This window comes from Phyllobates terribilis, unplaced genomic scaffold (assembly GCF_046119375.1).
Source record: "Phyllobates terribilis strain yellow unplaced genomic scaffold, ASM4611937v1 Scaffold_11__3_contigs__length_659146591, whole genome shotgun sequence".
Taxonomy (NCBI): Eukaryota; Metazoa; Chordata; class Amphibia; order Anura; family Dendrobatidae; genus Phyllobates; species Phyllobates terribilis.
The window spans coordinates 450,281,717-450,308,406 of NW_027362771.1; positions in this window are offsets into that span (position 1 = coordinate 450,281,717).

Below are 26,690 nucleotides of genomic sequence, written 5' to 3' on the forward strand. Positions count from 1 at the left end.
TCTGGCCATATAGCCATATGAGAGATTGAATTTGCAGGACGAATTGTACTTTTGAACAATAGATTTTACCATACAGTGTATTTGCAAACTGTAATAAATTCCAATTGCATTGAAATTGCTAAAAAAGTGCAATTCCACAATTGTTTTTTGTTTACAATATTGGAAAACGGTCCAGCAATATCATTCCCCAGGTCAGTACGAGTACTCTAATACCAAACATGTATCATTTTTTTATTTAGGTGGTGAAAAACAATTCTGAAATTTGCAAAAAAAAAATTGCTTTTGTCGCCATTTCCGAGACCCGTAATGTTTTCATTTTTTGGGAGCTGGGACTGGAAAGGGCTTATTTTTTGTGCCCTGAGCTCACATTTTTATTATGGTATAGATCCAATGTTTTGATTGCCTCTTATTGCATTTTACAGTTATATGAAAAAGTTTGGGCACCCCTATTAATCTTAAGCTTAATGTTTTCTTAAAATTGGTGTTTTTGCAACAGCTATTTCAGTTTGATATATGTAATAACTGTTGGACACAGTAATGTTTCTGCCTTGAAATGAGGTTTATTGTACTAACAGAAAATGTGCAATCTGCATTCAAACAAAATTTGACAGGTGCATAAGTATGGGCACCCTTATCATTTTCGTGTTTTAAATACTCCTACCTACTTTTTACTGACTTACTAAAGCACTTTTTTTGGTTTTGTAACCTCATTGAGCTTTGAACTTCATAGCCAGGTGTATGCAATCATGAGAAAAGCTACTTAAAGTGGCCACTTGCAAGTTGTTCTCCTGTTTGAATCTCCTTTGAAGAGTGGCATCATGGGCTCCTCAAAACAACTGTCAAAGGATCTGAAAACAAAGATTATTCAACATAGTTGTTCAGGGGAAGGATACAAAAAGCTGTCTCAGAGATTTAACCTGTCAGTTTCCACTGTGAGGAACATAGTAAGGAAATGGAAGAACACAGGGACAGTTCTTGTTAAGGCCAGAAGTGGCAGGCCAAGAAAAACATCAGAACGTCGGAGAAGAAGAATGGTGAAATCAGTCAAGGACAATCCTCAGACCACCTCCAGAGAGCTGCAGCATCAACTTGCTGCAGATGGTGTCACTGTGCATCGGTCAACTATACAACGCACTTTGCACAAGGAGAAGCTGTATGGGAGAGTGATGCGAAAGAAGCCGTTTCTGCAAGCACGCCACAAACAGAGTTGGCTGAGGTATGCAAAAGCACATTTCGAGAAGCCAATTTCTTTTTGGAAGAAGGTCCTGTGGACTGATGAAACCAAGATTGAGTTGTTTGGTCATACAAAAAGGCGTTATGCATGGCGGCAAAAAAACACAGCATTCCAAGAAAAACCCTTGCTACCCACAGTAAAATTTGGTGGAGTTTCCATCATGCTTTGGGGCTGTGTGGCCAATGCCGGCACCGGGAATCTTGTTAAAGTTGAGGGACGCATGGATTCCACTCAGTATCATCAGATTCTTGACAATAATGTTCAAGAATCAGTGATAAAGTTGAAGTTACGCAGGGGATGGATCTTTCAGCAAGACAATGTTCCAAAACACCGCTCCAAATCTACTCAGGCATTCATGCAGAGGAACAATTACAATGTTCTGGAATGGCCATCCCAGTCCCCAGACCTGAATATCATTGAACATCTGTGGGATCATTTGAAGAGGGCTGTCCATGCTCGGCGACCATCAAACTTAACTGAACTGGAATTGTTTTGTAAAGAGGAATGGTCAAAAATACCTTCATCCAGGATCCAGGAACTCATTAAAAGCTACAGGAAGCGACTAGAGGCTGTATTTTTGCAAAAGGAGGATCTACTAAAAATTTATGTCACTTTTCTGGTGAGGTGCCCATACTTATGCACCTGTCAAGTTTAGTTTGAATGCAGATTGCACATTTTCTGTTAGTACAATAAACCTCATTTCAAGGCAGAAACATTACTGTGTCCAACAGTTATTACATATATCAAACTGAAATAGCTGTTGCAAAAACACCAATTTTTATAAAACATTAAGCTTAAGATTAATAGGGGTGCCCAAACTTTTTCATATAACTGTATTACAATGTTACAGAGGTCAAAAAAAGGTAATTATGGAGTTTTTAATTTTTTTTCCGTTATGCTGTTTACCAATTGGATTAATTTATTTTCTATTTTGATAGATTGGACATTTCTGAATGTAGCAATACTAAATATGTGTATTTTTTATCTTTTTTTTAATTGTTCTATTTTCAATTGTGGCAAAAGGGGGGTGATTTGAACTTTTGTTTTTTTTCATATTTTTTAAAACTTTATTTTTACTTTCTTCTTTATTTAATAGTCAACTTAGGAGACTTTAAGCTGCAATCATATGATTGCCTGTGCTATACATATTGCTTCAGCATCTTTTGTGACTGCTAGGTATAGCATAAATGACGATCTCCTATGAACACCGGCCTGGAGCCAGCGTTCACAGGAGATTCCCAATGATAGGCAAGGGAATTTCTACAGACCCTCGTCTGTCATGACAACCCATTGGCATACCTCAATCACGTGACAGGGGCACAGATGGGTGTGATTTGTGACTTACTTCTGGCTGGCATATCATAGAATCATTGAATCATAGAATGGTAGAGTTGAAAGGGACCTCCTGGGTCATCTGGTCCGATCCCCTGCTCAAAGCAGGATTCACTAAATCATCTCAGACAGATGTCTGTCCAGCCTCTGTTTGAAGACGTCCATTGAAGTAGAACTCACCACCTCTCGTGGCAGCCTGTTCCACTCATTGATCACCCTAACTGTCAAAAAGTTTTTTCTAATATCTAATCTGTGTCTCCTCCCATTCAGTTTCATCCCATTGCTTCTAGTCTTTCCTTGTGAAAATGAGAATAAAGATGATCCTTCTACAACGTGACAGCCCTTGATATATTTGTAGACAGCTATTAAGTCTTCTGTTAGTCTTCTTTTTTGCAAGCTAAACATTCCCAAATCCTGTAACCGTTCCTCATAGGACATGGTTTGCAGACCGGTCACCATTCTGGTCACCCTTCTCTGAACTTGCTCCAGCTTGTCAATCTCTTTTTTAAAATGTGGTGCCCAAAACTGGACACAGTATTCCAGATGAGGTCTGACCAACGAGGAGTAAAGTGCGATATTGACTTCACGTGATCTAGACTGTATGCTTCTGTTAATACATCCCAGAATTGTGTTTGCCTTTTTTTGCTGCTGCCTCACACTGTTGACTCATGTTCAGTCCATGATCTATTAGTATACTTAAGTCTTTTTCACATGTGCTGTAGCTTAGCTCTATTCCTCCCATTCTGTATATGCTTTTTTAATTTGTATTGCCCAGATGTAGTATTTTGCATTTTTCCCTTTTAAAAACCATTCTGTTAGTTGCTGTCCACTGCTCCAGTTTATTTAGGTCTTTTTGAAGCCTCTCTCTCTCTTCTCTATTGTTAGCTATCCCTCCTAGCTTTGTGTCATCAGCAAATTTAATCAGTTTACCCTCAATTCCTTCATCTAAATCATTCATAAAGATGTTGAACATTACAGGTCCCAGGACAGAGCCCTGTGGTACCGCACTTGAGACCTTCATCCAACTGGATGTGAAGCCATTTACGACCACTCTTTGAGTCCGATCACTAAGCCAGTTATGAATCCACCTAACAGTTGCTTTGTCCATTCCATACTTGGTCATTTTTTCAATAAGGATGGTGTCAGATACTTTGTCAAATGCTTTGCTGAAGTCAAGATATACTATATCTACAGCATTTCCCTGAACCACCCAGTCAGTGATTCTGTCATAGAAGGAAATTAAGTTAGTCTGACATGACTTGTTAGTTACAAACCCATGCTAACTATGGTTAATCACTTCATTCTTATCCAGGTACTTACATACATGTTGTTTAATAATTTGTTCAAAGATCTTTCCTGGTATAGAAGTCAGACTCACCGGCCTATAGTTCCCTGGGTCCACCTTCTTCCCCTTTTTGAAGATAGGAACTACATTTGCTCTTCTCCAGTCTTCTGGGACTTCTCCTGTTCTCCAAGAATTTTCAAAGATAATGGAGAGTGGTTCTAAAATTTCTTCTACGATCTCCTTCAGTACTCTGGGGTGTAATTCATCTGGACCTGGAGACTTGAACACATTTATGTTAGCTAAATATTCCCTCACAGTCTTTCTGTTTACAGATAACCTGGATTCTTTTATTCCTTTAATTGGATAGTGAAGATCAGTTGATGTTACATTTTCTTTCTGAGAGAAAACTGATGCAAAATAGGAATTAAAAATTTCGGCCTTCTCAACAACCTTTCTTACCATTTCACCATTTTCATCCTTTAAAAATCCATTAGCATCTTTGACTTTTCTTTAACTTTTGACATACCCCCAAAATCCATTTTTATTACTTTTGACATCTCTTGCAAGCCTTAATTCATTGTCAGCTTTAGCTAACCTGATCCGTGACCTGCAGGTTCTGCAGACTGCATTATAATCTTCTTTAGATATGCCTCCCTCTTTCCATTTGATAAACATTTCTTTCTTTCTTTTTATCATGTGTTTAAGTTCTGTGTTCATCCATCCTGGTTTCCTTAAATGCTTCCCATTCTTCCTACTTTTCAGGATTGTTAACGATTGTGCTTTGAGAATCTCATTTTTAAAAATTTCCCATCCTTCCTGGACATATATGTTAAATCTAGCGTCAATGATTGACAGCAAGACTTAACTGGTTAACAGCCATGGGTGGAGCTCCACCTGCGACTGTTAAGGGCACTTGATGGCTGATTAAATCAACCATCAAGTGCAAGGAAAGAAGTGGACTCAGCGTGTAAGCCCATATCAAAGCCCGGCGTGCAAGCCCACATTACTTTTGACATACATATTCAGCTATAAAAGGCATAATATGATGATTGTTTAGAGATCCTAGTAACACTCCACTCTTTGCACGCTGTCCACTTTTAGTTTTGCCCAGGATCTCATTCTGTTCTAAATCCCAGACCTGTAGGTCAGCCTATGAACTGTCAATACAACAATGTAGTATATTTTTAATCAAGACTATTGGAAATGTTGCTTCAAAGCACTGAAAAATTTAAAACAATATAGTTGCAATGGTCCACATACCCTTTAAAACAGTAGACGTGTCGTCAAAAGAAATTTCAAATTTACAACCTTCATGTAATAGACTATGTTTGCATCCAACCATTTGCAGCTAATAGGGAAATTATTTTCTTCAATTCAGCATTTAATATTTCAACTCTAAAATAATGGAACTTTCCCCATTTCATGTGAGGACAAACTTAATCATCTTTATGCATACTTCCCTTTGATTAGGTGATATTTTGCTATTCTCCAAATGGGTTTTCCATGTATTTTGCTGCTGTTCAGAGATAATGCCAGTGTTACCTTAGTAATAATGAACACTACACCACTTCCCACGCAGACTGCATTATCTGTAGCAGTGGGTTAAATTAAAATGCAGCACAACAGACTAGCAGTTGCTTAGCAAAAATACTACTTGAGGAAAGCTGAAAACTGACAATTAAGAGAAAATATTACCAGAAAACCTAGAAAATATCAAAAAGAACAGTATAATTTCAGAACTAATCCAGTAATATTGATAACATTGATGTGCTACACTATTAATGTAGCATGTTATACGGCTCTACAATATTTCATATAATGAGTGTGAATGTTTGCAGTAAGCAAATACCCTAAGAGTGCTGCATAAATGATGCAGGGCTATCGTTACAAAAATAACGATTTATACAACTGTAGTTTGGTCTTTGATGGTTCTGTATTAGAGATGACCAAATCTTTTGAAATTAACATTTTTCAAATTTACTGAGGAAATTGATTTGGGGTGATGTATGACACTATTCTCATTTCCTTCATACTAACCTTCTTTTCTGCTGTGCTGTTGTAAGAGTGGTGGACTATTGTGTTCCTACCCCTGAAGACACCAATCTCGCTATGCCATATATTATAATGTGAATTGTGTCATGCGTTTTTACATATATTTCATCATGTGCAGTGTGAACTGCGTATTGCGATTTTAGGCGTACATAATGTGATATGGTAATGTATAATGTACAGAGTGTGATAAGCATTGTTAGTATAATAAGCATAGTGTGCAACATGATAATCAGGAAAGTAAAGTATAAGATAAATAATATAATACATAGGTTAGGTTTTGGGACATAAGGTAGTGACCATAGGATAAGATAGACTCTGGTAAGCATTAGAAGCATAATATGTTTAATGTATAATGTTTGTGAAGGAGGTCTGCTCAGCCACATGCTGTAGGGACATACATAGTTAAAGTTTGGGAATAGCCCATAGTGGTTGTGGAAATCCCCAGTTAAAAGGGACTGCTTCCTGATAGTTAGTCAGGAAGTACAGTAACCAAGGTCAAGTTCAAGTTGTAGTGGGCAAGTGTCTATCATTCGGGGTAGTGGGAAGCCTTACTGGAATACCTTGAGGACATTCATGCGACATCCGGAGCTCAAGGCTTGGTACAGGTACTACGAAGAGTGCCTGATCCTCTCGTTTACAGAGGACAAAGAATGTGGAACCGCCTGAAGGGAAAGTAACGGATCCCAGGTGCCCTGCAACTGGACAGGAAATCCCTGGGGCTGATAGGAACAGTAAATATAGGGATAATCCAGGAGGAAAGATAGTAATGCTGAAGATACACTGTATTAAGGAAACAGAAACTAATAAGTGTTGTAACCAATACTACGTGTTACAATCTGATGAACTTGAACTATCCAGTAAACATTTGCTTGTTATAATGAACTGCATTTCCCCTGAGTTATGTCCGGCGGCTCCTGAAGATGGAGGCCTGGAGAAAGCGGAGGCCTGTGGCCTACAACTGAGTGTGATGCACCCTACAGCTGGTAGTGCAAGGGGCCTGGGACATTATTTTCCTGTAAAGTGCCAGGGCATTATGGAGCAGCAGTTTGTCCACTGCTACCGTCCTCGGTCACTTTAGACTGTCACACACTGTCTCTACATCTCCTTTGGTATTCTCTGCCTTTCTCTCTCTATCTCTATGGCTAAGCTCTGCTCTAACATCCTCTCAATAACCAGATTCAGCACAAAATGGCTGCTGAATTAACTGCTTTTGCTTTGATAAAGGCTATGATAGACCCTCGTGATTGGCTGTGCTACAACATGTTATGTCATAGCTGCAAGGAATTATGGGGAAGCCCACCAGAGTTTATGTGATCTTTTGCTGGCTGAGACATACTTCTACAATGGGTAAAATACAGACAGCCATCTTAAGTAATTCACACTATGCAAATCAGAATTGCTATAATGCCCTTTTTTCAGCAGATTCCTTAAAATTTGACGCAAATTATATTCACATCAAATTGACTCACTCATTAGAGCCTATTGATTTATTTTTATAAAATACATTTAACAGAAAAACCTGATTTATACAATGTCATTTTCTGATTATAATTTTTCTCTGCTTTTGACAATTCCTACCTCACACAAGGTCCATTGTCAATAACCTTGCTAATATCACCACTAATTAAATTTAATCTGTTTGGAAACCTTGTACGAATCATTTAATTTTCCAGCAGTGCCCCCCCATGGACAACAAAGCATTACATACTGTATATCAATTAGGTTGTCTGTGTAATACAGGACAGAAAAGGTCCTCCAAAACGAGAGATGCTCTTTGTAACAACTCCCCCTCTCTTTATTAAAAGGAATCAGTCACCATGTTTTTGCCACCTGATCTTAGAACAATATAATATAGGGCAGAGACAATGATTACAATGATGTATCACTTACAGGGCTTCTTAGTGCAGTTTTGATACAATACTGTAACTAGTACAGTAAACTAGTAAAGGTGCTGCCAGGTGGCGAAGCATATTCATGAGCTCTGTATAACCCCATCACTGATAGGCGGATTTCTCTGTATACAGAAAGCTGCCAATCATTGGTGTGGGTGGGATTATACAGAGCCCCATGTTCAGATAACTGCTAGATCTGCAGCAGATAAAACAGTGATTTTATCAAAATGACAGAAAGCAGCCCAGTAAACGATACATCGCTGGAGTCAGGATCTCTGCCTCTACTGTATATTATATTGCTCTTAGATGGGGTATCAAAAAACTTGGTCATAGATACCCTTTAATTCAGAAAGTATTAACCTTAACCACTTTCTGCCGTGAGATGTCTCTATAAGTCCCTGTGGCCTGGGCCTTAATGACTAGGTATGTATAGATACATCTCACCTTTAATACCGGCACTGTAACCGCAGTCGTGGTGATCACATTAAAATTTCGGTACCATCTTACCTCAGTGTAGATAGCATTGTCATCCTCGGGAGTGGCGGCGTCCCTGGGGGTGGCAACACCCCCCCGCAACTATGATCGCTGTGATTGTCTGTTTAAGTCTGAACAGCCAATCGCAGCATTTCTCACTGTTTCAGGAAATCAGATTTCCTGAAACACTGATGTTCAGCCTAGGATCGGTGCTGTAAGAGCACCAATCATAGGCTACTTCCTGGCAATGCCAGGTTTTCCGTGAGCCATCTCTGATTGGTGAGATCAACGATGACATCGATCACACCAATCACAGCACACAGACGAGCTGTGACCTGGCAGTGACCGCCTGGTACTTCCTCATTGTAGCTGAAGATTTGTACAGGGCGGTCACTCCACCAACCCCTTTGCACCACTCTGTTTGTGCATTCTACAGCCGTCGAGCGCTGATCACTGATGCATATCAGTGATCAACCTCCGGTTGTTACTTTTTTCTTTTTATCTTTTTCTTTTCAAAATAAAAAAAAAGTTTACACCAAGCACTCTTACACACACACAATTGAATAAAGTTTGGTACTAACACAATCACCACATACATAAAAAAAAAGTGTCGTCCCGCTCGTCCCAAACTCGATATTCAGTGGAGAAGGCATATGCTTTCCTTACCTCCGACACTGATGGTGAGGGAGAGGATCCCACCTTCCTTTATTTTTCTGACTCTGACTCCTCTTCCTCCTCCTCTTCCTCCTCTGGTGATGCTGAACCGCCACGAAGACGCCCCAGGACAGAAGCTGAACCAGCGCCCACCATTACTGACCCCGTATGGACTTTGGCCCTTGAAAATTATGAGCCACTGATTCTGGATTTTGTGGCGCAATCAGAAATCAATTTGACACCACCGGCCTCACAGAAATTGACTTTTTCAAAGTCTTGTTCTCTGAGGATGTTGTAAATCTCATGGTGGGCCAAAAAAATTTGTACACTCAGCAATCTTTGGCACAAAACCGCTCTTCATCATTTTCTAACCGGACTCCTGTAAACGCAGTAGAAATGATGACATTTTGGGTGCTGGTCCTTCACATGGGGATACTGAAGAAGCCAGAAGTTCAGCAATATTGGAGTGTTGACGTTTTGTATAACACTCCAGTGTTCCAAATGGTCATCACCTGGATACGTTTTGAGACCATCAACAAATGTTTGCATTATAATGATAATGCATGGTGTCCTCACCAAGATTACCCCAACTTTGATCATCTTTTAAAAGTTCATCCGGTCATTGAGCACTTCAACAAAAAGTTTGCTGAGGTGTATGTGCCCCAAAGGGACATCTGCGTGGATGAGTCCCTAATCCATTTTAAGTGGGAGGATTAAATTCTGGCAGTACCTGTCCAGTAAGAAGGCCAGGTACAGAATTGAACCTGTACAAACTGTGTGAGAGTACCTCAGAGTACATCCACAAGTTTAGAGTTTAAGAAGGGAAGGACTCCCGGATTGATCCCCCTGTCCTGAGAGTGAGTGGGAAAATGTCCTGGGAGTGAGTGGGTTTTGGTACACCCACAGCTGGATCAAGGTTATCACCTCTATGTTGATAACTTTTATACCAGCATCCCACTGTTCACGTACCTCTCTTTGCGAGGTACTGCAGCCTACGGTACTGTCCGCAAAAATCATAGAGGCCTCCCTAAGACACTAATTGGGCAGATCTTTAGAAGGGGTGAAAGAAGAGCCCAATGTAGCGACAGCCTGCTGGTGGTCAAGTGCAAGGAAAGAGGGATGTGCTTTTCTTGACCACCATACATGATTATGCCAGCACCTCCATCACTGTACGAGGTACCTCTACACAGGTCACCAAATCAGACTGTGTACTGGGGTACAACAAAAACATGGGGGGAGTTGATCTCTCTGATCAAGTCGTCCAGCTGTACAGTGACTGGAGAAAGGCCAAGGTGTGGTACAAGACGCTGGCCATGCACATAGTACAGATAGCAATGCACAACGCTTTCCTGCTATCACAATGTGCAGGCTAGACCACTACGTCGTACCTTCAGTTCCACGAGGTAGTGATCAAGGCCCTGATATTTGGCTGTGGTGAAGGAAGAACTTCCGGAACTGGAGGTGCTTGTATCATACCAGGCTGACATTTCCTGGGGAGGTCCTCCAAAGCACAAAACAAGGTAGGTCACAAAAGAGGTGCTGAGTGTGTTACAGAAGGGGGATACACTTCACTTTCTCAATGCAGAGCATTGCAGTAGCTTAAGTATCGATGGTTACGACCACTCATATAGTGACAGTTAGTTAGCTGTTAGTGGTCATAACCATAGATACATAAGCTACTGCAATGAACTACATGGGGTAAGCGACGTAGAGACTCATACTAACTATACAACATTTCTAATTGGAGGTATTTGCTAATAGTATTATTATTACACCTACTACATATTGGGATAGGATCTTGGAGATGGGAATACCACTTTAACTCTTGAGGAAAGTGGGAAAGGTGCATAAAAGGGTCAGAAATTGCCAAAAATTGACACCTGATCTGTCCTATTTACTGGATGCAAATTAAATTATTATTGTTTTATACTTACAATATTACAGGGAGGAGCCAATACAATTGTGATGGCTGTCAGAGACCTGCTCCTGTTTATTGCTAAATAGTTATATCAGTAAATACCAAGCGTCTCAGAATTTGTACTATTGGTAATGTACAGCATAAAAGACACATTTAACAATAAGAAACCATAAATGTATCATATGCTTTGTTTTATTTTTTTATACCTTTGAGGGATTGGGATCTTTTCTACATTTCAGTCATTTTGTTTGATCATTTTGATAAATGTACCTCTCTGTACCTACATGAAAGGTGTTTGATTTACTTTCTACAAATACTAAAAGTAATCTAATACAGTCAGTTTAACATTCATACGAGTTTTATTTAACCTTGATGCAGTGGGTTTGCATTGACTGTGTTGCAATGTGAAAACCTACACTGTGTGAGCAATAAGAAACTATGATAGATGTGAGTCATAGAAGAAGGTTATTTATCAGTTTGGCTTTTGGGAACATATCAACATTGAGTAGCCAGTGTTTTCCCTATTTTATAAGTTTTTATGACTGTCTCTAAGCATTAATCTACCGCCATTTTGGCTGATTTCTTGTGCTCGGTTACACTGCACAGGTCCTAAGTTCTCCAAATGTACACCGGGTAGATGTTCACTTGCCACAGTCAATAATCATTATGTTTCAATTACTTTTCAATAGTAAACAAAATGAATGTAATATTGATCACTTATAATAATCAATACATTAACAAAACTAAAAATGAAAAAAATAATAAAAACATAAATTAATAATTTCATTTAAATACAAAAATAAATAATTAATTAAACAGCTCACCACTGCTTGAATGTAATTTTTGAACATAGCTACAATTCTTGTGGCATTTATCTGAGGCTACTTTTTATATTTGAGGTTGGTCTAGGACTGAGCTGGCAAATTTCAAATGATACCAGCTCAGTACAATACACAGTACAACTCTTGCTCACATTGGCAGGATTTATAAGCCCAAGCTATTAATAATATATTATGTGGATTGGCAATAGTACAAAGATCCATTTACATAGATCGATGCAAACTGTTTCAGGACAACAGTCAATACAGAGTTATTCCCAAAATATCAATCATAGCTCAGTGACTTAAAAATCTTGAAATAAATACATTTCACATATGCAATCAATTTCCAAAAGTGTTTGCTACTCAGGATATCACCCCCTGAAAACCTGCATGTCAGAGACTTTTGCCTGCCTTGTTGCTAATGTTAGAATCTATGTTGTTTTACCATTGGCCATCTTTTTGTGGTTTGCTGGCTTCTAGTCTTTTCTCCTGCTGCTGGGTGTCTTGGTCACGTGATCTCTTCACTCTTTACTACTCAGCGCCTGTCTCCCATTCCTCGCTGGACATCAGTGTAGTTACGCTTGTACTCTGGCTAAGTTGCCTTGTTAGTTCTTTTTGCTTAGGGCAATTGATATCCTGGGACTTCTTGTTCCACCAGTTTTGTTTTCTTTAATCTTCGTTTCTGCAACTAACTTTTCTGTTAGGAGGTCACCTGTTTTTGCTCCCAGTCTTTAGATCTTTTAGGGACACCCTTTCCCCTTCCTTCAGGTCTTTGTTTGAGTACAGTGCAGGATCGTCGGTGGGGCTACTCACAAGGAATAGGGCACCCAACCCAGCATAGGGTTTAAGCAGAGTCTCAGTGCAGGGACAGCTTTTCCCTCCTATTCCTTATTTCTTAGTTGCAGAACATAACAGCTAATTGATGTCTTGTAGTTCTTTCATAACAGGTTGAACATGATTAGTAAAGGTCTGCTATTCTTCTATAGCGGTTATCCTCTTCTTACTTTTAAATTAAATGGCACATGCATGATTGCACCATCCACACAGCACAGTATGGACTTGGGCACTTGCTACTGTCAAAAGAGGAATAGTTATCTTCCTCTCAAACTACACTCTTGCCTGTGTGATAGATGCAGGGCCGGCTCCAGGTTCTTGTGGGCCCTGGGCGAAAGAGTCTCAGTGGGCCCCTTTAACACATAACAAGATTCATAATGCACAGACACCGCAGAGAAATATATATATAGTACAATGCTGAAGATTTCACTTCTTACATTACATGAACGATATCTATTGTAAATTCTACAATGGCTCAGAAACCGGCGAATCCTTGCAGCGCACAGTGCAGACCAGACAGTATTATGGACCCCATATATTGCTTCATGCAGAATACTGGTCCCCATATAACGCTCCATACAGGATACTTCTCCCGATATAACACTCCAAACAGGATGCTGGTCGCCATATAACACTCCATACAGGATACTGGTCCCCATATAACTCTCCATACTGGATACTGGTCCCCATATGACGCTCCATACAGGATACTGGTTCCCATATAATGCTCCATACAGGATACTGGCCCCCATACAATGCTCCATAGAGGATACTGCCCCCCTAATAACGCTCCATACAGAATACTGACCCCAACATAATGCCCCATGCTGGATGTCACCCCGCCATTATAATGCCCCATGCGGGATGTCACCTCTCCCCCCCATATAATGCCCCATGCAGGATATCACCCCCCCTTATAATGCCCCATGCAGGATGTCACCTCTCCCCCCCATATAATTCCCCATGCAGGATGTCACTTGTTCACCCCCCATATAATGCCCCATGCAGGATGTCACTTGTTCCCCCCCACCATATAATGCCCCATGTCTCCATACATCAAAAAAAAAATCAAATGCTCACCTCACTTCTCACCTGCTGCGGCTGCTCTGGACCACTCACCCTGTGACAGCTCCGCAGAGAGCACGGTGTAAAGACGACACCACACCCTCTGACCTGAGACGTCACAGTGCAGCAGCCGCGGAAGAGACCGGAGTTGCTGCGGGGGCTCAGGGAGCGGTAAGTATTGTGCCGGGGCCCTGAGCAAGCAGGAGGGAGCGGGCGCTGACACCGGCACTGCACCGCTCATGGGTCCCATAGCACGCCGAGGTGCCCGACAGTGAGTGGGCCCCCCCGCCTGCTCAGGGCCGTGGCATTTGACCAGGTGCATCGGGTGCTGATGCCGACCCAGGTTAGATGCACATGAGTAGGTGCAGAAATACCAGCTACTAAACCACCAATGGTTTTTTTCATAAGCCCTTTTACGACATATGATGCCTTTGATGCAATGATGGCTGTAATAGTCAGCAAAGCTCTACCTGCAGTTGTTAACCTATCAAATACCGCTGTTAATCTATGACAGCGCAGTTTACACAATGTTCTATGCATCTATTGGTGCGAGCATGACATGAAGACCTCTGTGCCTGTTATGACGGTACTCCTGTGAAAGCCAGTCAGTGGCCATCATTCATAGGAGACTGTGATTTTTGCTATATACACCAATGCTGTATGATGATCGCAGGTTCAAGTCCCCAATGGGAACTAACAAATACAGTATAAAGTAAAAAAAATCAAAAGGATAAAAATAATAACAATGAAAATCAACCCCCTTTTCCCCCCATTAAAAATGTAGTCAGATCTATCAAAATAGAAAATATAATATATATATATACATTACAGACCAAAAGTTTGGACACACCTTCTCATTTAAAGATTTTTCTGTATTTTCATGACTATGAAAATTGTAACATTCACACTGAAGGCATCAAAACAATGAACTAACACATGTGGAATTATATACTTAACAAAAAAGTGTGAAACAACTGAAAATATGTCTTATATTCTAGGTTCTTCAAAGTAGCCACCATTTGCTTTGATGACTGCTTTGCACACTCTGGGCATTCTCTTGATGAGCTTCAAGAGGTAGTCACCAGAAATGGTCTTCCAACAATCTTGAAGGAGTTCCCAGAGATGCTTAGCACTTGTTGGCCCTTTTGCCTTCACTCTGCGGTCCAGCTCACCCCAAACCATCTCGATTGGGTTCAGGTCTAGTGACTGTGGAGGCCAGGTTATCTGGCGTAGCACCCCATCACTCTCCTTCTTGGTCAAATAGCCCTTACACAGCCTGGAGGTGTGTTTGGGGTCATTGTCCTGTTGAAAAATAATAAATAAATATATATATATATATATATATATATACTGTATATATACAGTACAGACCAAAAGTTTGGACACACCTTCTCATTTAAAGATTTTTCTGTATTTTCATGACTATGAAAATTGTACATTCACACTGAAGGCATCAAAACTATGAATTAACACATGTGGAATTATATACTTAACAAAAAAGTGTGAAACAACTGAAAATATGTCTTATATTCTAGGTTCTTCAAAGTAGCCACCTTTTGCTTTGATGACTGCTTTGCACACTCTTGGCATTCTCTTGATGAGCTTCAAGAGGTAGTCACCGGAAATGGTCTTCCAACAATCTTGAAGGAGTTCCCAGAGATGCTTAGCACTTGTTGGCCCTTTTGCCTTCACTCTGCGGTCCAGCTCACCCCAAACCATCTCGATTGGGTTCAGGTCTGGTGACTGTGGAGGCCAGGTCATCTGGCGTAGCACCCCATCACTCTCCTTCTTGGTCAAATAGCCCTTACACAGCCTGGAGGTGTGTTTGGGGTCATTTTCCTGTTGAAAAATAAATGATGGTCAAACTAAACGCAAACCGGATGGAATAGCATGCCGCTGCAAGATGCTGTGGTAGCCATGCTGGTTCAGTATGCCTTCAATTTTGAATAAATCCCCAACAGTGTCACCAGCAAAGCACCCCCACACCATCACACCTCCTCCTCCATGCTTCACGGTGGGAACCAGGCATGTAGAGTCCATCCGTTCACCTTTTCTGCGTCGCACAAAGACACGGTGGTTGGAACCAAAGATCTCAAATTTGGACTCATCAGACCAAAGCACAGATTTCCACTGGTCTAATGTCCATTCCTTGTGTTCTTTAGCCCAAACAAGTCTCTTCTGCTTGTTGCCTGTCCTTAGCAGTGGTTTCCTAGCAGCTATTTTACCATGAAGGCCTGCTGCTCAAAGTCTCCTCTTAACAGTTGTTGTAGAGATGTGTCTGCTGCTAGAACTCTGTGTGGCATTGACCCGGTCTCTAATCTGAGCTGCTGTTAACCTGCGATTTCTGAGGCTGGTGACTCGGATAAACTTATCCTCAGAAGCAGAGGTGACTCTTGGTCTTCCTTTCCTGGGGCGCTCCTCATGTGTGCCAGTTTCTTTGTAGCGCTTGATGGTTTTTGCAACTGCACTTGGGGACACTTTCAAAGTTTTCAAAATTTTTCGCACTGACTGACCTTCATTTCTTAAAGTAATGATGGCCACTCGTTTTTCTTTACTTAGAATCTGTATTATGGCAAGAAAAAAGCAGCTAATAGTCTATTCAGTAGGACTATCAGCTGTGTATCCACCAGACTTCTGCACAACACAACTGATGGTCCCAAACCCATTTATAAGGCAAGAAATCCCACTTATTAAACCTGACAGGGCACACCTGTGAAGTGAAAACCATTTTCGGTGACTACCAATTGAAGCTCATCAAGAGAATGCCAAGAGTGTGCAAAGCAGTCATCAAAGCAAAAGGTGGCTACTTTGAAGAAGCTAGAATATAAGACATATTTTCAGTTGTTTCACACTTTTTTGTTAAGTATATAATTCCACATGTGGTAATTCATAGTTTTGATGCCTTCAGTGTGAATGTACAATTTTCATAGTCATGAAAATACAGAAAAATCTTTAAATGACAAGGTGTGTCCAAACTTTTGGTCTGTACTGTATATATATATATATATATATATATATATATATTCATCTTTTATATTTTAAAAATTACAAAAAGGGAAATGGTGCAATGCAACCATTTGGGAACCCTGCATGATTAATACCTAATAGCACTACATTTTGAAAGAATCACAGCTTGTAAAGGCTTGTTGTAGCCAACCAAGAGTCTTTCAATTCTTGTTTGATTGTTTTTCATCTAGTCTTCCTTGGAAAATTCTTTCAGTTCAATAAGATTCCTGGGTAGTCTTGCATGCACTGCTATTTTGAGGTATAGAAACAGATCTTCAATGATGTTCAGATCAGGGGACTGTGAGGGCCATTGTAAAATCTTAACCTTGTGACTTTTGAGGAAGTCTATTGTGGATTTTGACATGTGTTTAGGATTAGGGATGAACGAACGTAAATAGTAAATGGTAAAGTTCGTGGTCCGTACCAATCACCTAGTGTCCGTGCACTGACTCCGAAAAAAGACTTCTCCATGAACTTTGTGTTACTGTTCGGGTTTGGCAGTTCAAACATCGGGAGTATCCCATGCTATCATCTGTGTGACAGTGCGAGAAACACCAGCTCATTACCGCAGGTCAGAGCATTGCTGTTCCCACGCTGTCACATAGATGACTGCGTGAGCCAGCAACTCTCACCAATGGTAACCGGTAACTACTCTCATCATCCTACACCCTTTCTCGATCATAGCAGCGAGAGCAGATGTATGATAATTGAAGTATTCACAAGCTGGCTCCTTTGCTATAAATAAAAAAAAAAAAATGAAGTGCGGTCAACCAGCGCAGGCAAAACTAAAAGATGCCGGCTGCAGCCCTCAGCTGTCAGCTTTATCATGGCTGGTTATCAAGAATAGAGGTGTCCCAGATCATTTTTAAATAAATAATATAAAAATCAACATAGGATTTCCCCAATTTTTGACTACCAGCCAAGCTTTAACATTTTGCTGCCCCCTAGCTCTGACTATAACCATTTTACTGCCATTTTAAAGCACATGAGTTCAGGTCCCTATTGACTTGTATTGGCTTCAGGTCCGGGCTCAAGCTCGAGGACAAGTTTGGACCCAAACAAAACGTTTTACTGTATTTTCATCCAAATCGGTGAACTTGAACATTCATGAGTTCGCTCATCTCTATTTAGGATTATTTTTCATTTATAGAAGACATTCTCTTTTCAACTTCAGCTTTTTTACATATGGTGTTATTTTTGCACCCATAATGTGTTGAAATTTCATTGAATCCATTCTTCAGTCTACCCATGAAACATTCCCTGTCAATTGGCTGCAATTCAACCACAAGGCATGATTCATCCACCCTTATGCTTAATGGTTGGCGAGATGTTCTTTTACTGAAATTCTGTGCCCATTTTTCTTCACACATACATTTGATCATTGTGGCCAAAGAGTTCTACTTTAACCTTATTGGTCCACAGGACTTGTATCCAAAGTGTATCAGGCTTGTTTAGTTCTTTTACAAACTTCTAACACTAAATTTTATGGTGAGGATGCAGGAGAGGTTTTCTTCTGATGACTCATCCTTGAAGGCCATATTTGTGCTGGTGTCTCTGAACAGTAATCAAGCAGGGGTCCTGATTTGCCTCTCAGGTAATCCTACGAGCATCTCTCACTGAAACTTTTCTTGGTTTTCCAGACCTTATCTTGACCTCCACTGTTCCTGTTAACTGCCATTTCTTAATTATAGTTCGAACTGAGGAAAGAGCAACTTGAAAATCTTTGCTATCTTCTTATAGCCTGCTCCTACTTTGTGGACCTCCACCATTTTCATTTTCAGGTTGCTAGGTAACTGCTTAGAAGAACCCATTGCTGCTGTTTTATAGTACAAGTTTAGAGGAGGCTGAGTTTTTATGAAGCTGGAAAATTTGTATCACCTGGCCTTTCCTAACGATGATAGTCAACAAGCCATAACTCTAACAGGCTAATTGAGGTCTGAAACCTTGGTCAAAGTTATCTGAGCACACAAATCTCCAAGGTTGCCCAAACGTTTGCATTAGCCCATTTTCCTTTTTGTTATTTTTAAAAATGTAAAAAATTACAATATTTTATACAAAGGAAATTTATCATCTTTAACTTTAGGCATTTTGAGATCATGTCATCTTCAACTTGCTTAACTGTTCCCAATGACAGGAATTTTGACCAGGGGTGCCCAAACTTTTTACACGCCTCTGTATACAAATTAGTGTTAATACTATCTTTGCGTCTACTGTAACCATAGTTTAGTTTTAATTTTTTAAACAGTTCTAGAAGAAAGTTGCACTGTGTTTGGTTGCAATGGACAGCAAAGACAGGTTTTACAGCTAGGAGAGAACACATAAGAAAAAATTCATTCATGGCCGAAAGTGTTGATAGCCATGAAATTGTTCCAGAAAATGAATTATTTATTCCAGAAAATAAATTGCAATTATACATGTTTAGTTATACACATATTTATTTCCTTTGTGCGTATTGTAACAACACAAAAAAACTGAAAAAAGGCATATTGGACATAATTTCAAACAATACCCCAAGAATGGGCTAGAGAAGATTGTTGGTACCTTTCCAAAATTGTATATAAACATAAACAACTTTTAACGAACATCACATGCTTGAAACAAACTCGCCTGGTGGAAGTAACCGGTGTGGGCAATATGAAAATCACACCTGGAACCTGATAAAAGGGGAGAAGTTGACTTAATCTTTGCATTGAGTGGCTGTGTGTCCGACACTAGGGCCATGGCCCCACTATCAATATTTGGTCAGTATATTTTCTCAGGAGTGGGACACAAAACCAGGTGAAGAACAATCAGAGAAAAGGAATAATAGAAATAAGTGTACCAATTCTGTATTTACCACTCCTGGTTTTGGCTCCCACTCCTGAGAAAAAATACTGACCAAATACTGATAGTGGGGCCGTGGCTTAAGCATGGAGAACAGAAAGAGAAGAGAACTGTCTGAGGCCTTGAGGACCAAAATTGTTGAAAAATATCCACAAATCTCAATGTCACAAGTCCATCTCCAGAGATCTTGATGTTCCTTTGTCCACAGTGCACAACATAATGAAAAAATGTACAACCAATGGCACTGCAGCTAATCTTCCAGGTTGTGGATGGCAGAGAAAAATGTATGAAAGGTTGCAACACAGGATAGTACGGATGGTGAATAAGCAGCCCCAATCAGGTTCCAAATCAATTCAAGCTGTCCTGCAGGATCAGTGTGCATCAGTGTCACCATGAGCTATCCATTGACATTTGAATGAAGTGAAACATTATGGCTGGAGACCTAGCAGGACCCCATTGTCAACATACACATAAAAAATCTAGACTGCAGTTTGCCAAAATGTACATGAGTAAGCTAAAATCCTTCTGGAAAAGTGTCTTGTGGACAGATAAGACCAATATAGAGCTTATTGGAAAAGCACATCATTCTAATACATACTGGAAGCAGAATAAGACCAACAAAGAAAATAACACAGTACCTACAGCCAAATATGGTGGAGGTTCAAAGATGTTTTGGGGTTGTTTTGCTGCCTCTAACACTGGGTGGCTTGACTGAATGCAAGACATCATGGAATCTGAAGATTACTAAAGGATTTTGGGTTGTAATGTAGTGCACAATGTCAGAAAGCTGGGTTTGCGTGCTAAGTTATGTCTTTCAGCAGGATAATGAGTCCAAGTGTACTTCAAAAAACACCCAGAAATGGATGGAAAATGGGTGGAAACAAAGTGCTGGAGAGTTCTGAAGTGGCCACCAGCAATAAGTCCTGATTAGAGATGAGCGGTGTTCGACTAGAACTGTTCGCCAATCTCAAATTCGAGCTGTTTTGGGCGGTGTTCAAGTCATTCGACAAACGCGAACGATTTGCAAAAATTTCGGCTGTTCGAGGTTATGTTCGATAACTGTTCGTGCACCAAAAGCGTGTTCTGCATGTCTGGTGCTATTTAGAGCACCAATCATGCAGGGATTGTCTGCCACTCACTGTGGTTGCCCAAATCGATGGGAACAGTGCTCACAGTGAAACATGAAAAGCCGGCAATTCAGCAGCCGCATACACCGGTACCCGACAAATTAGAACCGAAAGAATAGAGTATCAAACATAGATTAGATAGATAGAAACATGTCAGTCACATACAGTACAGACCAAAAGTTTGGACACACCTTCTCATTTAAAGATTTTTTTGTATTTTCATGACTATGAAAATTGTACATTCACACTGAAGGCATCAAAACTATGAATTAACACATGTGGAATTATATACTTAACAAAAAGGTGTGAAACAACTGAAAATATGTCTTATATTCTAGGTTCTTCAAAGTAGGCACCTTTTGCTTTCATGACTGCTTTGCACACTCTTGGCATTCTCTTGATGAGCTTCAAGAGGTAGTCACCGGAAATGGTTTTCACTTCACAGATGTACCCTGTCGGGTTTAATAAGTGGGATTTCTTGCCTTATAAATGGGGTTGGGACCATCAGTTGTGTTGTGCAGAAGTCTGGTGGATACACAGCTGATAGTCCTACTGAATAGACTGTTAGAATTTGTATTATGGCAAGAAAAAAGCAGCTAAGTAAAGAAAAACGAGTGGACATCATTACTTTAAGAAATGAAGGCCAGTCAGTCTGAAAACTTGGGAAAACTTTGAAAGTGTCCCCAAGTGCAGTTGCAAAAACCATCAAGCGCTACAAAGAAACTGGCTCACATGAGGACCGCCCCAGGAAAGGAAGACCAAGAGTCACCTCTGCTTCTGAGGATAAGTTTATCTGAGTCACCAGCCACAGAAATCGCTGGTTAAAAGCAGCTCAGCTTAGAGACCAGGTCAATGCCACACAGAGTTCTAGCAGCAGACACATCTCTTCAACAACTGTTAAGAGGAGACTTTGTGCAGCAGGCCTTCATGGTAAAATAGCTGCTAGGAAACCACTGCTAAGGACAGGCAACAAGCAGAAAAGACTTGTTTGGGCTAAAGAACACAAGGACATTAGACAAGTGGAAATCTGTGCTTTGGTCTGATGAGTCCAAATTTGAGATCTTTGGTTCCAACCACCGTGTCTTTGTGCGATGCAGAAAAGGTGAACGGATGGACTCTACATGCCTGGTTTCCACCGTGAAGCATGGATGAGGAGGTGTGATGGTGTGGGGGTGCTTTGCTGGTGACACTGTTGGGGATTTATTCAAAATTGAAGGCATACTGAACCAGAATGGCTACCACAGCATCTTGCAGCGGCAAGCTATTCCATCCGGTTTGCGTTTAGTTGGACCATCATTTATTTTTCAACAGGACATTGACGCCAAACACACCTCCAGGCTGTGAAAGGGCAATCTGACCAAGAAGGAGAGTGATGGGGTGCTACGCCAGATGACCTGGCCTCCACAGTCAACAGACCTGAACCCAATCGAGATGTTATGGGGTGAGCTGTACCGCAGAGTGAAGGCAAAAGGGCCAACAAGTGCTAAGCATCTCTGGGAACACCTTCAAGATTGTTGGAAGACCATTTACGGTGACTACCTCTTGAAGCTCATCAAGAGAATGCCAAGAGTGTGCAAAGCAGTCATCAAAGCAAAAGGTGGCTACTTTGAAGAACCTAGAATATAAGACATATTTTCAGTTGTTTCACACTTTTTTGTTAAGTATATAACTCCACATGTGTTAATTCATAGTTTTGATGCCTTCAGTGTGAATGTACAATTTTCATAGTCATAAAAATTCAGAAAAATCTTTAAATGAGAAGGTGTGTCCAAACTTTTGGTCTGTACTGTATATAAGAAGTACAGTGACAGTGTTGGTTACTGTACTTGTCATTTAGTGTAAAGGATTTATTAAAAAAAATATTAGTGTTTTCATGCACCGTCTCTTTAAAAAAGCCAGCCGGCAATTCAGCATCGGTACCCGACAATTTATAACAGAAAGAATAGAACATCACACATAGATTAGATAGATAGAAACATGTCAGTCACATATATAAGAAGTACAGTGATAGTGTTGATTATTGTACTTGTCATTTAGTGTTAAAATAAAGGATTTATTAAAAAAAAAAATTGGCGTGGGGTTCCCCGTAATTTTAGTCTCTAGCGGAGGTTAAGAAGACGGCTGGGGCAGATGTTTGAAGCCTGTGAAGGGGGTAATACCCACGGAGCTTCCCAGGCTACTAATATCAGCCCCCAGCTGAATACCTAGCCTTTACTAGTGTTGAGCCACCCCCGTAGTGTTCGAGTTCGGTTCGGTTCGTCGAACACCCGTGTGTTCGCCGAACTGTTCGTCGAACTGTTCGTCGAACTCCTTCGAACACCGTTAAAACCAATGGCAGGCAAACAAAAACACATAGAAACACATAGAAAACACCTTCAAAGGTGTCCAAAAGCTGACAAACTGCTCAGAAGACACAACTAACACATGGAAAAGTGACAAGTACATATAGTCATGCGAAAAGAAAAGAGGTGGAGGAGTAAAAGGAGGGGGAGACACAAATATAGGCATGTCATGCCCTTCTAAAATCCAAAAAGTGAGAAGCCGACACGTTCAGTCCGCTCCTGACCGTGCCACCTCCGTGTCGCCGGGTTTGTGCCAGAGCCGCGGTGAACCCTGATGGCCAGCCCCCCTCTCCCAATACTGGTGCCTGTCCGCTGGTGGGTCGAGCGAGCCCCCCTGTGGTGGAGGCAGCTCTAAGCTTTTTAATTTAAATTGTCTCTCTAATTTGAATGAATACACTTTAAATCCATTTACAAGGATCTATTGGAGGGCAAGTCTCATACCAGCAGCCGCGTAATTCCAGCTCCAGTAGCGTCCACTAAAGCTGCTGCAGTTAAAAAGCTTTTATAAGGATCGAGCTCGGCTGTCCACCGCAAGGCATCCTACTGCCAGTCCCAGCCCCTATGCCTTGGGGTGCCTCCTGATGCTGTTCACTAAGTATCCCATGGTCCCGAAGCATTTCCTTTGAAAAAATTAAGTGTCTAAACTACAGGTGGTGTAGCTTGCTTAACAGCCGGGATAATCCGCTGACTAGCAGACACTGCTACTAGGCACAAAGTATTTCCTGGGCTAGATGCAGTTAAAAATTTGTAATTAGATACTCTCGTTGGATGCTGAGAAAGCATTCCATAGAGTCTCCTGGCACGCCATATATGATTCTCTTAAAAAGCTTGGGGTAGGGGTCTAGGGGACCCTTTTATTGCCAAAATCACGGCCCTGTATCGCAATACGTCACCTAGGCTGAAGATAAATGGAACTGTAGCACCCTGAGGGCTCGGTTGCTACAGACGTATTGCACCTCACCCAGAGGTGTGATATCTCACTCTCAGGTAAGGATGGAGTGTGGATCAGGACCCGACACCTGCATGCATTACACCACATTGCCGTGGGGCAGGGTGACCAATATGCCCCTGAGATGGGCACGACAGTCCCTGTCCCTGGCTGGAGTGGGGGGAGGGAACACTGAGGAAGGGGAACCCGGTAGTGCAGGAGCAGGGAGGAAGCAATTCCTGGGTGCATTGAGAAGGGAGTATAAAAGGTGGGCACCATCTTAGTTCAGTGCAGAAAAGTCTGAGCAGAAGTGGCAGGGAGCAGGGGCTCTGCATGAGCTCTGCTCTGGAGGCGGGCCTAGTAACAGAGGCCCAGGCCTGGAAGAGGGAGAAGGAAGGAAGAGGAGCGGAGAAGGCTCCAGGAACGAGGAATGAAGGGATCCCAGGGGTGCGGACGGGCGAGTCGCCACCGCACACCCGAATCCACCTGCGTGGAGGGGTCAGGCCAAAGGGGGAGACCGGTCCCCGAACTAGTGGTGGCAGGAAACGACCCTCAGCTAGAAACCGGAGGCAGCCGGACAGAAGTGTTGGTAAGAAAGGCCAGACAAAGGACACACAAACGGGGTCCTGTGAAGTGCTCCAAAGTTATCTGGGAGTTGTCTGAGCCCCTCACCTGGTGAGCACAGTACGACGTGGGCAGCCGTTACCTGCAGACGTGGTCTGGATAAAAAGAACTGTGAGTAAAGGCCCTGAACTGCATCACTGACTCCGTGTCGTTACTGCTGCTGCCCTGCACCATCACCCCCATCCTCCGCATACACTGCCCTGAGGCTATACTCCTCCCGTGGGGAGTTATGCTACGCTCTGCTGCACCCACAACACCAGCCTCAGCGGTCTGCCCTGTAGCGGCGGTTCACTCTGACCGCAATCCACGGGTGGCGTAGTCGGACATTTAAACATCAAAACCCCATAAATAGTTCCGCCACTGGTTTGACCGCCCTGAGCCACGGAACCGGGTCGCCGCCACAAAGACTACAACCACCAGCATCCACCAAAAAGGGTCCGGCTCCGGGTGTCCCAAGGCCCAGGGGGTGCGTCAGAACATTTTCATCACCTTTCACAATCACCAATGGGACAAGGCAGGGATGTCCTCTGTCCCCTCTCTTATACATCCTAGTGACGGAGCACCTGCTCTCATCAATTCGCCATAACCCCAATATTAGGTGGATTGAGGTGGGAGGCACCGAGTACAAGTGCTCTCTATTTGCTGATGATGTCCTAGTATATATCACTCAATCACATATATCCATCCATGCTGTTATGGCTGAAATAGATCACTTTGTTACATGGTCAAATTTTAAAATCAATGCAGCGAAGTCTGAGGCCCTCGATGTCTCCCTCCCCAAATCCATATAGGATTCCATCCAGTCCAACTTTCCCTTTGCCTGTCCCTCACAGGGTATCAAATACTTAGGAATTCCTATTCATAGAGACCTCTGCCATCTATGTTATCTTAATTTTGGGCCCTTTATTGAACAACTCCATAGAGACCACGGTTGGCAAGTTAGAACTGTAAGATTCACTACGTGAACCGCTGGTGTTTTGTGGAAAAGCACATGTACACTGCGTTCCAAATTATTATGCAAAAAGTGTTTAGGAGTGATAAGGGAAGAATTTGTTTGTTTGTCAGTTAAACTCATTGATGGCGATGTGTGTCAGGGCTCTTTATATCACTGTAAGCAATTGCAGACACCTGTGCTAATTAGTTTGGCAGGTGTGTCCAATGAAAGGCAAGACTACTTAAGAAGGCTCTCTCACATTATTAAGCAGCCTACATTTTCTGTCAAAATGGGAAAGAAAAAGGATGTGTCGGCTGCTGAGAAGCAACAAATTGTGGAGTGTTTAGGTCAAGGCATGACTACAATCAACATTGTGCGATGATCAGGATGAAGTGTCTTGGCAATCAAGAAGTATGTAGCTGATTCACAGTACACACGTGTGCGTGCTGATAAGGGCAAATTGAGGACTCTTTCCTACAGGCAATTACGTCAGGTTGAAAGAGCAGCGGCAAAAAAGCCTTGTCATAGCAGCAGACAAGTTTTTGAAGCTGCTTGTGCCTCCAACGTCCCCCGAACAACAAGATGCAGGGTCCTTCAGAGGTTTGCAGCTGTGCATACGCCATCCTGTCGACCTCCTCTATCCACTTCACACAAGCAGAAACGGCTCCAGTGGGCCAAACATTACATGAAGACTGATTTCAAAACTGTTTTGTTCACGGATGAGTGCCGTGCAGCGCTCGATGGTCCAGATGGATGGAGTGGAGGATGGCTGGTTGATGGACACCCCACGCAAACACGGCTACAGCGCCAACAAGGAGGAGGTGGAGTAATGTTTTGGGCTGGAATCATGGGGAGAGAGATTGTCGGCCCCTTTAGGATCCCTGAAGGCGCTAAAGATGAACTCCATAATGTATGTGGATTTTCTCAAACAGCACTTCCTGCCATGGTTCAAGAAGAAGAACCGTGTATTTCACAGCAAGATCATTTTTCTGCATGATAATGCACCATCTCATGCTGCACATAAAACATCTGCATCTCTGGCTGATATGGGCATAAAAGGGGACAAACTTATGGTGTGACCCCCATGCTCCCCTGACCTCTACCCCATTCAGAACCTTTGGAGCATCATTAAAAGGAGTGTCTATGATGGCGGGAGGCAGTTCACATCTAAGTAACAGCTCTGGGAGGGTATTCTGTCCTCATGCAAAACAATTGAAGCAGAAACCATCCAAAACCTGACAAATTCAATGGACGAGAGAGTTCAGAAGCTCCTTTCGAACAAGGGGTTCTATGTGAAAATGTAACATCACCTAGAATAAAGTTTTGAGTTGAAAACTGTTTGATT